General features: G+C 36.6%; 1 protein-coding gene across 1 annotated transcript in view; it reads left to right on the top strand.

Annotated features, from left to right (window-relative positions):
- The window catches only part of LOC129365386 (leucine-rich repeat and fibronectin type-III domain-containing protein 2), a 120,501-nt gene that overhangs the window by 50,266 nt on the left and 55,941 nt on the right, over positions 1 to 14,294 (top strand). Inside the window, exon 3 of the mRNA XM_055038558.1 lies at positions 9,135 to 9,264. The gene's annotated coding sequence lies outside the window, so the exon portion shown is untranslated. The remainder of the gene's footprint in view (positions 1 to 9,134; positions 9,265 to 14,294) is intronic.

Below are 14,294 nucleotides of genomic sequence, written 5' to 3'. Positions count from 1 at the left end.
CCTGCTCATAACTCTTTTGCTGGCAAAGAGTTGGTCCTGAGAAAGTAGCAGTTTTATAACTAGTAGCAAGTAAATTGTGTTTACACAACTCATCACCAAGAGTAGAAAAACATGTGATTCATAGCAAATAATGCTATTCAACCAAGGCACTCAAAGTTCATTAAAACAGCAATTGGGAGAGAATTACATTAAATATGGAAGGAAATCCATTTAATTATATTTTCCAAGTACTTCTGACAAAAATCCATCATGTTTTATTGATCAAAGAAACGAGCGATGGAGGGATCTGCTTTCTCCCCATCTAATTAACTGACACATACATACATTGTACTGCCAAAAAACAAAAGTCGCACGTCATGCAAATGTGGAGCAAACTTCACACTCCCTTCATCATCATCATCATCATCAGAGGATGCTTGCTGTGTGCTGTTTCCAAAGCTAAATTTAGAGGCGACCCTGATTCTTTATTCAAGTCTCTCTGGGGCGGTTCTGGTATTTTTGTGCTTCAGCATCTCTTTTTTTTTCTTGTTATTGTTTATGTTTGCTGTCAGCAGCTGGATGGAATAGTGTTCAGGAGGCGGAAAGCTGCAGTGTTACCAACAAACATCACTGCTCTCATCAAAGGGAAGCAAAGCTATTCAGTCATATTCCTCTGACTGACAGCTTAGTGAATTTTTAATGGAATATTTTATGTAGGATCTCATGAAGTTAATTAGATGTAATGCAGAAAGAGCAGGAGCTCTTTGTGCAACATGAAGGTCGGTGTTATCAATGCCTGCCAGGGGATTTATTCTCATTTTGACCAAAAAGAAAAAGGACTGAAAGCAGCAGACCATTTGTTATAAGATTAATTAGTTGCTGTTTAAAACTTAATGTGTCCGTTGTCTAATTAAGTCAGTATTGATATGTTACTTCTATATAAAATCAATGAAAGTAACCCATCTTAAAGGCTTCAAAATGGTTCCCAGGGAGAGAGGTTAGATGATTATAGCAGGATTAAAGAAATTAATTCTTGTTCAGGCTAATGGTTGTTAAACCTTTTAAACCTCCCTTGGAAAATGTTTAGTTTTCTAGACTGTTGATTATCTTATTTCAAAGCAAGATACCAAAGGGATTCTTTGGAGGATTAGAATGAGGCTGATTTTCCCAAATTAAATGCAGATTTATTTAAAAGGGTGCATCTTCTAATAATGTTCCAATTGAGTAAATGTGATGGAAGCCATTCAATTGTATCTGAAGTCTTTCACCCATTCATCCATTTTTAGTTCATCCAGTGAGTTCTGGTTCTGCCTGGGTATCTTCTGCCCAGAATTAAATAGATGCCAGAACTAATTAAGCCTATTATTTTCAATGCAACACCTAAGTTGCAGACAGATCATTTCTAAACCAGAACTGGGCCACAACACATTGGAATCTCATTTCATTTTTTATTCTGTATGACTGTACAGTCATACATTCTCCATTCTTGATGACTGTAGGTGGGGTGTTAAAGTTGTTTTTTGTAAAAGTCGTGCTTCCTATTGCTATTAGGAACACATGCACGTTTCTCTTCAAACCTTCTAGTTGTATGCAAGTGAGGACAAGCTAAAATTCAGCATTTAAAACATCTTAGCAATAGCATGGTCATGACCTACCAGTTATCTGCCAGCAGGAAAGGAAAACGGTGGTGGTGCCATGAGTAGAGGTTGAGAGGAGGAAGAGTTACCTTGCATTCACATTGTGTGAGCTGACCTTTAAAAATGCCAGCCTTTGTCGTCTGTGACTGACCCGCTGCCGAGGAGAGCAGCTTCACCTCCGTAACACCACCTACATTTAATACTGCCGCTCTGCTGCTTTTTATTTAATGAGAAATACACACACACACATACACACACACAGATATTATTCATTCTAACAAAGTAAGTTCAAACAATTTTAACTCACCTGTCCACTGGGGGATAAAATGAGAATAGGCTTGTTTTAAAAATCTGTTTTGGTTGTAATCCATCTTAAACTTACATCTTGCATATCGAATCTGCCTATGTTGTAATTTGACATTGAACATGGGTCTCTTTATAAAAACCTTTAAATATTCCTTTAAAATCATTTGTGCAAGAGTAAAATCATTTAAGGAATTTAACATATACACACAAACAATACCATACTCAAACTTTTCATTCAAGGACATAACTTAAATGGTACCAAAAGGAGCTTCTTTGCATAACAATGAGTCTATAAATACACAATCTATGCTACATCTGTTGTGATGTCAAACATAGATCTTGTTCCCTGTAAATGTCCCCAACTCACACTCACAAGGTAAACATCTGTTTGGCTTATTTGGGAACAGTTCATAAATGCGAACATAAGTTGAAGAAATTACTTAGAAATTACAGACATATAATGTATGGGGGCATGCTTCCCGTCAAAGTTGATTTGGAAGAAAGCAGAGCTTAAAAATACACTCCTCTTTTTACCATCATGCTGGAGTAACAGCAAGAGGAACAATCTTACTTCTTATAATAGAGGGACCTATTTTTACATTAATAATTGGAGTTCATCATTGATTTTTTGAAAAGAAGGTGCATAACAAGCCCAGATCATCACCCAATCACTGCCATGCTGAACAGTTGGAATGGTATTTGTGCCAATATGATGTATTTGGAATTTTGCCTAACACTGTGCTGTTGGCTATGGCCAAAAGTCTACATTTTGGTTGCATCTGTCCAACAGACATTGTCCCAGAAGTCTTGTGACTCATTCAGATGCAGCTTTGCAAATCTTAGCAGTTATATTGCTTATAGAGAAAAACAGGCTTTCTTCTGTAATCCCATCCCTAACAGAGCAATGTCGACATTGATGCTTATCACTGAAATGTTCAATCTTAACTGTGCAACAGCATAATGAAAAGGCACAATAGCAATGACATTCTAAAGGCGGACTATTGGAAAGACCAAGAGTTTCTTAAAGAGACATTTGCCAATTTCAGGGCATCATATTGCAAAGTCAAAATTCTCGTAAGTTGTATTTTATAGTATACGCCCCATTTTTATAACAATTGAAGATAACATAGTCATTGATTTTCCAATAAAATGGCACTATGGGTCTGCAATATACATAATACTGGCCCTTTAAGGTCCTGTGTATCCCAAGATTTTGCCCTGGGGGCTCTTTGATTCATTAATTATTGTTGTAGGTCAAGAGTCTGAATATTCCTCTCTACAATATGCTACACCATCTTTGCAAAGGTTTCACTCTGCTAACTTTTTTAGATTCTCCATTTTGGAAAAACAGGCCAGCAATTTTTGCTGAGGAATTGAAAACATTTAGTTTTGTGAGTTTAAAAACTTGGTCTGTGTTTGGCTTTATGTTTCAGCACAAATTCACGTTATAATATTCTGCTTATCCATGTGTCACCCTTTGGATAACATTAATCTTGTATGCTGAAGGTTAATCTATTCCTCATATAGTTCATGTAATATTTAGTAACGGAACGTTGATGGCTATCCTACACACAAACTGCTTTGCAGAGAAGTCCTCAATTCTTCAAACAACTCTACTTATGTAATGAGACTTGTGCATCAAGACGAACATCAAACAGCAGCAGGTTTCAGCTGAGATAACGTTAATTCAATTCAACATAATTTTTCTTTTCTTTTTTTTTTTTTTTTGCTTTAACACATATGAATTATGGAGCAAAAGCTCATTTAGTTGACTCACATGCCATGAGCAGCAGAATTAAACACAGCAGCCTACGATGTTGTAAGAACACAGCAGGTTCAGTGCAGAGGAGGTTTGAAAAGCTGTGAGAGCAAGTTAACGGCTGCTGTGACAAATCATGTGTACATAAAATAAGTGCTGTGTATTTAAAATGGAGGAAGTGGACTTTTGAAAAAAAAGTTGTTTAGGTTGCGCGAGAAAGTGACTTGCTTGATCAAATCACAGAAGAGAAAGTTTAGGTTTGACTCAGAACCATGTGTATATCAGAGGGAAACCAAATCTGAACGAATCAGCATTTTTTTTACCCCCTTCAACGTGTTGCTCAACGATCTGTGGATGAACTTTTAAGAATAACTTTGGAGGACATCACAACTGATATAACACCTTCTTGTATGACATTGACTAGTCAGTAAAGTGATTTTTATGAACATCGCCACCTTTCATTAGCATTCATGAAGCCGAGTCCTTTGCAGAGATCAAAACAACAGCAGGATGTACAAAGTGTTTAATCTGACCCCAAATCTTTCAGGCGCCTCGTTTGCAGCTCAGTTGACACGTATGCAAATCCCTGCAGATAGAAGATGTCGCAGGATATCCAGCTACCTGTCATTTTTCTGTGATGGGTATTTGCAGACAAATATTGGATGTGACTTACAGACCATTCCTGCAGGTCTTTGATAAGCCAAATTTGGACAGGTATGGAGTAACACGTGTAGCCTTTGTGAATAAACTTTAAAGAGTTGACAAAGTCACAAATTTCAAGGATTCTGTAATGCCTTCTCTACTACTGGATTGTTGAAATGTATCTTCAATGTTAAAAGGCCATTGGAGTCAGTGGTAGACATCTTGTTTCAAACAAGTGAAACACAAGCTGTAGCTTAATTTAAGAGGAGTCCACTGTTGGTATCGAGTGGCTCTGTAAAGATGTATTGCTGTGGTTGTTTTAAAGCGATACTTAAATATTTCATGAATTCTTTGACAACCCACCCTTCAGCTGATCTAAAACGCTACATCAAGAGTTGTGATGAAAACAAAAAGGAGACATCATATTTCCCATATATTAGCTTCCTTTCGTTGGCTCCTTGTTAAATCCAGGATAGAAACTAGAGCACTCCTGCTCGCAAATAAATCCCTCAATAACCAAGCTTCATCACACATCATAGAACTGATTGTTCCACATGTTTCTAGCAGAACTCTTTGCTTTGCCAGGTTTGCTGGTGGTTCCTAGAATTTCTGAAAGCAGAATGGGAGACACATCTTTTAGTTATTTTTGCGTCTCTCGTGTGGAGTCAGCTCCCGGTTTTAGTCTTTAATAAATGTTCTGGCTGACGTTCAACCTTCTATGTGTCTCAGAATATTAACACAGCACATCAGCATGAGCAAGCCATAGTTAAGGCAATAAAGAGGAATGGCAGCATTATTCTGCAGGGATGCGTCTCTCCCGCAGTGGCAGGGAAGCTTGTGAGTTGACTGAGAGATGAGCGAAGCTAAATACAACATATCTGTGGATAACTTTTTGCCTGCTGTTGAAAAAAAGGCAACTTAACCTAATTCATATTTTGAACCCAGTTTGTAAGACTGTAAGAGTGTTGATTATAACTACTATAACATCCCGACGCTGGTCATGAACAGAAGTAGTCCATTGACCTTGTTCCTCTTAATCTTGTTTGGTCGGAAAGTATTTCACAAACATCACATTAGAAGCAACATCACCCCACACAACAATGGGGTGATGAAGCACACTTGGAACCCACAAAACGTTTTTATTTAGTGCTACTTATTGGTCAAAAACTTTAAAATGTTGTAAAGACGATTCTGTTAAAACATTCATGTCCCCCTGATGAGTTTCTCCATCCAACGTTCCCCAAGATATTTCACCAAAAGCTAAAGCTTTAATAGATGTTCTGGCTGACGTTCAACCTTCTATGACCTTCTTAGTTTATTTCACAGAATGTTCACAGAAAAAAAGACATTTCTGTCATACATGTCATAGACTGAATGTTTGGATTATTAGCCTTTTAACATATGTGACCTTACTTTTTATGTATTCACAGCCACCTTTATTTAAACCTTACATAGTCCTGTAGGCTCTCTTTGGACTTCCGAGTTGTCATGCTGACATGACAAGTAAATGCAGGAAGAATGATTTATAGCCTGCACAATACATTCCTACTCCAGAGCCCACCAGGATTGATGACACAAACATATATTTATCGGTTTTGACTGCAGCTGGAAAGTAGAAGATTCAAAGCCGCCAGCCTGATGGGGTCCTTCTGTGTGCGCTTGCATGCATTTAAGAGGACATGTTCTCAGCCTTATTTATAGCCCACTTTGCAAACAACATGAACCCAAACTGCTGAACAAAGCACGACAAAGCATGACATAAACTAAAGTAAGAATTGAATTAAAATGACTTTAATATTATGAAATGAATACTTTAAAACAAGCATCCATCCATCGTCCAACTTCTCCTTGAATATTGAATTGTTTTTAGTAATTTGTAACCCTAGTTCAGATTTATTTGTTACACATTTCATCTGTTTCATGTGCTAAGATGGGAGAGGTACAACCTAGTAAATTCCCTCCCAACTGAACAAACAATCTTGTAAGTGCTGCAGTATGAATTTAAAATTCACCACTGGACAAAAACAGCTTGTTGAGATTTTTTAATTATATTCTTTTAGCAACAGACTGTGATGACAGTGAACAAACTCTGCTATTAAGCCCAACAGATTTCGGCAGAGTTCACTACTTAATGACCAGAATAATGGGTGGGGATCACAAGTTTCCCTCTATTTTGGTACAACTCTGTGACAATTTTGGCGTCACTTTCAATAATTGCATCTTTACCTCTTCTCTACAAGGCTCCATTTTTGCCGTGTCTTCAAACCTGCTATGTCTCAGTTTTATTTTACACTCAATGATGAATGTTGTGCTAATTCAATTGTGAAAATAGACCCAAAAGATAGTGATTGAAAAGAAAAATACTTTCCAAGTGCAAGTGGTACTCAAAGATGACGCCTACTATATTGCAACATTTCTCATAGATATTTTTAGTCTGTATTTTGATTCACTATTTTCTGATTTTTATTTTTTTTGTTTGTTTAGTTTTACTGTCTGTCCTGCTTGTTTTATTGGTTTCATCTTCTAATCTGCTATTTTGTGTTTGCATGTTCTCTGGTATCTGCACTGTTACATTGTTTCGCACTTGTTGTTTTCAAAGTGCTTAAAAAGTTGTCTGGTGTTGAAAAGAAAAAAAAAAAATCCTCCCTGGTTCCAATTTATCAATTATGAATCAAACTGACAATTGCTGGTGACTTATGCGACATATGAACCAATTACAGTATATCAATTATACACAATGAAACCCTAACTGCCTCAATTCTGGTTGGATTTTCACAACTTCATGCCTGTTTGCTCCTGAAAAGAAAAGAAAGCCCACAAGATATGGTGGGCGCTTGGGCTGCTGTAGGTGGGTTTGTGTAAAAATGAAGAGCACTACCTCCAGGCTTCAGAATCTCATTTTCCATATTGTGTTGCTTGAATGAAAGCAGAGGTGTTCCTGGCAACAAATAACCACTACAACCGAGGGAGTCAGGAAATCTCTGGAGCTTTGTAAAACCCCTTACTGCAGAGGGAGCTTGTCAATTGGATTTGTGGGAGGATATTCTGTAGCTGTCACTGTGAGAGTCAGAAATCACATGATACAAAGAAGTCCTTTTACATCTAAAAATCTGATACTTTAGCTCTTGAGCGACAGTGTTTATTTATTCCCACAGGTAGGAGGTATTTCCTCGGAGTAGGAGCCTTTGTGTTTACTCAAGTACTCAAGTCCTATATGATTAATGACACTTTTGTCTGAGATTACAACATAATTTTGGGAGCCAAGGATTTTAATATTGTGTAAAATAGTGTGGTCAAGGATCAGCAAGGTGAACAAAAAAAAAAAAAACAGCATCAGCATCAGCCACCGGTACGGGATTCTTCTGACTTTTATTTGTGACTTTTGACGCCGGCCACACTGCATATCGACAAGGTTAGTAAAATGGAAAACAAATACCATGAATATACTTTGAAACAAAATAAACCAGTTCAACTGGTAAGGAAGAAGTAGTAGCTTTATCCTAAACATGTAAATAGATAGAAACTGCAACATAATGCTTGCACAAGCAAATCCTGGATAGTAAGTGAAGCAAAGTTTCAAATTAATGTTTAAATTTAAGCATTATGACCAACTATAAGGAAGTAAGTGAATCAGAAATAAGAGTAAGGGACAAGCGGTGAACAGAAACTGAATCACTTTGTCACATACTGTAAAGTAAAATGTGCATTTTTTCTACCTCCATATCTATTCATACTTCTCAGTTACAGCAATACATCTATATCATCCAGAACTCTGACAGGTGCGGAGCGCAAGTTCCCACTCCCTTATATAAACTTGATATGAAGGACACGATTAAGGAAATTTTGGATGCACTGGCATTCATGAGTCAGTTCTACCAAAGAGTCAAGTCAAGTTGATTTGTATAGTGCATTTTACTGGGGTTTAGATGGCAAAAAAAAAAACATAATAAACACAAGCAACATTACATCAAATACCATTGTTAGAATAAACATTGTCAAATATATATATAAAAGATATTAACTGGTACTCTGGTTAATAGTAAGTTTTTAGACGTGATTTAGATTAAATCAGCATTTCAGTATTTTTGCACTTGTATCCTGTCTAGATGTCTGGCAGATGGAGGATCTTAAGAATAATCTGCCTTTTAAAAATGTGTGTATTATTCAACAAAGATGGCACTAATTGCAAAGGGACAATGGGAACACTTTTGTTTACTCACCTTGGACAGCTCAACCTGAAGCCAGAACATTCAGTCTTCTCCCAAATAAATATTGCTAAAACCCTGTCCTGTCTGTTTCAATCTCGGCACGCTTTCATCTTCACTCATTAGGATGAAAAGCGGGAGAGGGTTTCTGGGAGGACATGTGCTCTGACATGGTCACAGCATTTTAATGAGGGGATGTGTTAATGCTTTGTTGTTGTTTTTTTTTTATATTGCTGCACAACTCATGATTTCCTCATTTTTATAAAGTGATCATATGTTGTCAGGATGGACTCCTTTGATATGGATGTGAATCATCCACTGTTTGACCTTTCTGTATTTTCCTTAAACAGACCTTTAAGTCTGGAGGCTTTAATCAAAGATATGGAGGGCTGTAAAAACCAACGTGAGCTAAAGAGGTGCTGTTCTGTTTCATCTTGGACTCTAAAGTGCACTTTTAATATTTGATGTCCTAACTCTAATAATACCAAATGCCATATCTTATGACAAAAAAAAAAAAAAAAAACATCTGTCGCTGTTTTAATACTTTGTAAGATAAATTACTGAAGCTTCAAACCAACTGTTGTGCTTCTCTCTGTGTTTTTGAAGGTGGCTTGAAAAACCAAAACGAGACAAATACAGCCAAGAAGATGCAAAGTGGACTTGGACCCTATATTTCTCAAATGAATCAATATGTGTTTGGATATCTTACCTGATCAAACAGCAGAAGCCTGTGTTTGTGAGTATGCATGTATTCATTTACTACGACTGAGATGTTTTGCACAGATGTTAGGTTTTAGATTATTATGCAGCCTTCATTTTGCACTGGGTGGGTGTGTGGGGATACTGCAGTGTTGATGATGTGAGGATTATGTTGGATCTACCTCTAGCAGCCCACGGATCTTGGAAGCTGTTCATCTTGTGGTTCAGACTGTGGTTGCCTAAACCAGATGTAGCTAGTCAGGCCTGTAATTGAATAAGGTCAACCACGCAACAAGGAAAATATCAAACTTTCTTTTTTTTTTCTTTTTTTGTACCAGAGATAAGCTACCAACACCGTAAGGCAAATAAGACCCATTAGACTTTTTGACAAAGTTGCCAGGAAAAAACTCAAAAACATATCTACTGAAATGAGCAAAAAAAAAAATGCTGTATTTTTTTTATACTTCTACAATCCCATGGCTCTAATTGTAATCTAGAATCTATCAGAGAGAAGAAAATACTAACCTGAAAATAATTTTTTTGCGTTCATTTTAAAAAGGATTGATATTAGCAATATGGGGTTCAGAGGTACCAAGATCTTGTGTCACAACTTCAGACTTAAATTAATTCTTGAAATTCTGTGGCAATAGTTTCCACTGGAGTTCTTAATCCAGTCATATAGTGTTTGAGATATTTTGCAAAGAAGTGCAGCAGAAATGTATGGTGGTAGCATGCCAACTTGTGAAATTAGATAAATGTGTATCGGTTTGGTAAGGTGATGTATTTGGTCTTAAGCTGTAGGATGTTTCAACTAATAATGTAAAAAAAGTTAAAAATTCCTAAATATCTCACTAAAATCTATAATTGTTTATTTTTATTATAAAAATGTAGCTCTTTGACTCTTTTTATGTCATTTTTATGGGTATAACTTTACTTGATTAAAATATTTTTCCATTTGAAAATTACCTGTACCTTCTACGTAAAGGGTAAACATGTCATCCAGAAAGTTTTCCTGATATATTATCATAGCAGATCCATCACACTGAACATTTTTCTCTTCTAAAGCATAAAATCTGTTAAAACTCGCATTCCTGCATGATGTCCATTCATCACAGCCTCTCACTTAGCTGTCATATTTTTTTTTCTCCACTTGGAATCATTTTCTCTGACAGAAAACATTTTTCAGACTGTTTTATTTCCTTTTTTTAAGATCATCATCCATGACAGCTAAAACTGGAGGCTGTTTGACAGATTGTCTCTCCACTACATTTTTGTGTTAAAGACGTCTGTAGATGCAGTTTTTGTGGATAGACATGCATCATAGTGAGAAACACCCACTTTGCTAAGCAAACACTTTGACACAACATTAGGGACACAAACTGGGGACTGAGTCACACCACATATCTAATGCTTTGGATTTGCTTTCTAAAACCAACAATATTTGTTAAGTCCAAGAGCTTTCAAGCAATAACTGCATTTTGTGAGTGCAGTTATTATTACTAAACAAATATTGTGTTGCAGAACAATAGGCAACACTAGACTTTTGGCATAGAGCTGTTAGTATATGGAAGTATGTAACTCTCAAAATACCAATCTATTCCTCAGTAACCTATCTGATGGAAGAGACTACTTCCGTCTTTTGAATGTTCATACGATCTAAAGGTCTTTTTTTTTTTACAACTGTGGTGTGAAACAAACAATTTAAACATGTCCAATCCAATGAAAGCTCCACTGTATGACAAATTACATACAGTAGAAAATCTCAAATAAAACTCTTGTCATATTTAACAAGTAAAAATGTAGCTTATCTGTTATACAGGAAACATGAATGGACAATATCTATTAGCAGATCAATCATTCAGCAAATTCCAAAGGGCATAAATTAGAAAATAAAAATATTTTTTTCTCTTTTTCTTATTCAACGTCCGTGCCACTTGGTGCTATTCCTGCAGAAGTCATTCTTCCTAATTATCCCAGGGGCAAAGCTCCCATGGCATTGAGTTAATCCATGATTGTCTCACCTTTGCTTTCTAAAGGGTGGAAACAGATAAGGCCTTTTAGATAAGTGGTGGCAAGGAGACTCTTAGCACACTATGAAATAAACTGCAGCTAAGATGTAATCTGCTAGGCAAATTGGGTTTTATGTTCTCAAAATTGCTGAATTCTTTGATATTCTTGCGGGGTCAATACAAAAATGTCATACTGATGTTTAGTCAGTGTGATGCATTAATATTACTTGTTTTGGAAACATAAAACTTACTGGATTGATATATACAATTAAATACCATTAGCATCTTATTAAAGTAGAGTGACTATGCTGGACCCTCTAATTCAGTCTTTGCGAGTTACATTTACAGCAGAGGTGTACTATATAGGAAAGGATTTGCATGAGGAGCATGACATTAACAAAGCCACTGCAGGAACATCGCTGAACTTAGCAGTATCTCCAAGCATTTATTGCTTTTCCCTTAACTAATTGCTAGGTTGCTTTTGTGGGTACTATTAGCAGTGATTTGTATGAAAGCTTTTCAGCTGAAGAACCTCATAGGTACAAGCTTTTATAAAGTATGAACATATTCGGTTCATTTTATGACTAGCTTGAACTGATCACAAGCAAAAATTTGCAAAATGTCAGTACTTTCGATAAACAGCTGCTGCAAATACAAACTCTATGGATAAACTTTAGTGGTTTTTCAAAGATGAGTGCTTGTGGTATGACATTACACAGAATATTTTGTTTTCAACCTTTTTTGCTTACATTTGGGTGTCTATTGCTTCTAGTGACAGCCCTCCCCCCCAAAAAAAATTCAAACCTTCATCAGAAAATATCACTAATATCACTATATTTTTTAAGTCTATATTTTTAACCCATAAAGGAGACTTTATTCTATACATCTAAACCATGTCATAATAATTTCACATAATCTTACTAGTACATAGTGCTTTTGTATCTCGCTCACACATTATTTTTTGTTTTCAAGGTGGAGAGGCTGACAGTAGATCTGAAATTTGCTCAATTTCTTACAATAAATTTTCCTTTGTTCTAGTGGATCTCTGTCAGGCGATGTCAACTTGTTTTCTTTTGTTAGGAAATGAACTCTCTGGAGTTCGAGTCTCTTAATTCATCTTCCTTTGTTTTCCTGTTTCTTTTGAGATAAGGTGGCATACAGATTTGCTTTAGGCCACACTACTTTTAATTGTTACTTCTGTGATCAGGTCTTTACAGTCTAGTATTATTTAGTTGGCAACTTAATTTGACGAAGAGAAATCAGTACAGTCTTATCGCAGAACTTTAAACAATTAGGTTGAGGCTTGGAAAGAGATTGTCTTCTATCTCTGTAGCTATTTTCTAGATCAGAAATATCGACACACATCAATTTTACTTCAATGTCATGTTCTCTTATGAGTACTATTTTTAAGAGTTGTTAACAAAATGGCCGTCTGTGTCGTCCCAGTTCTATACCCTAGGAAAATTAAGCATTACATACTAAAAAGCTTGTCATAAAAGCTTGTCATAAAAATATGCTGTAAACTTTTAGCCTAAAATTGCTCACTAACTGGTGATCACACCCAGCAAAGTAGTCAAAAATGTATTTGGTGACTTGACTTGAGATTTCTCACGTTTCTTCTCAAATGTTGTGGTGAGACTTAACTAGTTAAATCCAGGCTGTCAAAAATGTCTTTTTTCACTCTGCAATAGCAGAATTTTCTTTAACAACCTGTCAGGAGTGCAATGGTCAGACACTTTCTTCTGAAAATATATGTAGCTCTGTGTCACTATAGGAACAGTAAAGTGGTAAAATAGGTTCTAATAGGTTCAAATTAAGTTTACAGTGTAAATATGCCCCTGAGGGTAGAAAATATTTCTGCAGGGAAATAAAAGACATTTCTGGACTTTAAATTGCCTTCTCGCTCAATCTTCTCTCAGGAGGTCATCAAGGAGATGATAACGTTAGTATAACCCTGCGATCCCTCGATTGCTCTTGTCAATTAAACAATCCAGCCTGAAATTTGACTTGCGCTTCCACTTCTTCCATCCTATTTCAGTTTCCCAGTGGCCAAGTTGGGGCCGCCCGACAACCGGCCCCATCACAGCTCCCTAATCCTCCTCATTAGGCAGACCCCAAAGGCTCTCCTTACAGTTCATCTATTGCCACATGCCATGCACCGTACCCTCCTTTCATTTTTGGCAGTGTGGGGAAATCTCATAAATTCCCAAGTACAGTGTGTGTCAGGATGCTGATCTTCTTGTCAGCTGTAGAACTAGAGAAAAATTAGGAGAAATCAGGTCGCAGTTATTTAACTCTCCAGGTTTTTGCCTCTTTTCAGGGAACACTATTTGTCTTTTTTTTCTTGTTATTCCTTTTTTTGTTTTGTTTTAATGCTGTAAAACCAAACTCTCTCTGAAGTTTAAGTGCAGAAAAACAAATTAAAGCCGTAAAAATCCTCTCTTCCTCTCATGTAAAGGTTGTGGCAGAGCGGCAAATGCTGAGAGGATCTAAATTAACCCCCCTTTGAAGTTGAGCTCTCTGGATTTCTCTATTAAAAAACCTGTTATTGTGAGTCATAGAAACAACTGAGACAAATCTGGAGCTGCATTTTCTCGGTGGTCGACCCAAATCCGAATATGCTGGCTATACAGCTGCATGACGCCATCTGACAAACGAAGCTAAAACTCTGGTGACAGCAGCAGTAGAAGGCAAAAAAAAAAAAAATCTGAAAGTTTAGCAACTTTAGCTCCTTATCCAAAAATATGTTCAGAGTGATACCATGTTCTATTTATAAATGGCTTTCAGAGGGGATTTTTTTTTTTCTTTTTAATCCAAGGCAGGGAGGGGAATGGGCGTGAAATGCTGTACCACAGAGGAGTTTAATATGTCTGACAAGGTATTAAAACTGGAGAATCACAGGCAGAGAAGGTGATAACAGCTGGGAATGATTCAATAGTTTCCTTTATGGGCTTCATGTGTCATGGAGGGTACTTTGTATAAAGATGCACCAATATTTGTAAAAAAAATCAGACATTGTTGTGGAAAACCTAATTACCTCTTTGAAAATGCTTACTTC

Source organism: Poeciliopsis prolifica, unplaced genomic scaffold, assembly GCF_027474105.1.
Source record: "Poeciliopsis prolifica strain line A6 unplaced genomic scaffold, Auburn_PproV2 SCAFFOLD013, whole genome shotgun sequence".
In the NCBI taxonomy this organism is placed as follows: domain Eukaryota; kingdom Metazoa; phylum Chordata; class Actinopteri; order Cyprinodontiformes; family Poeciliidae; genus Poeciliopsis; species Poeciliopsis prolifica.
Note: the sequence above shows the minus strand (reverse complement) of the source record. Positions and strands in the feature narration are given on the sequence as shown.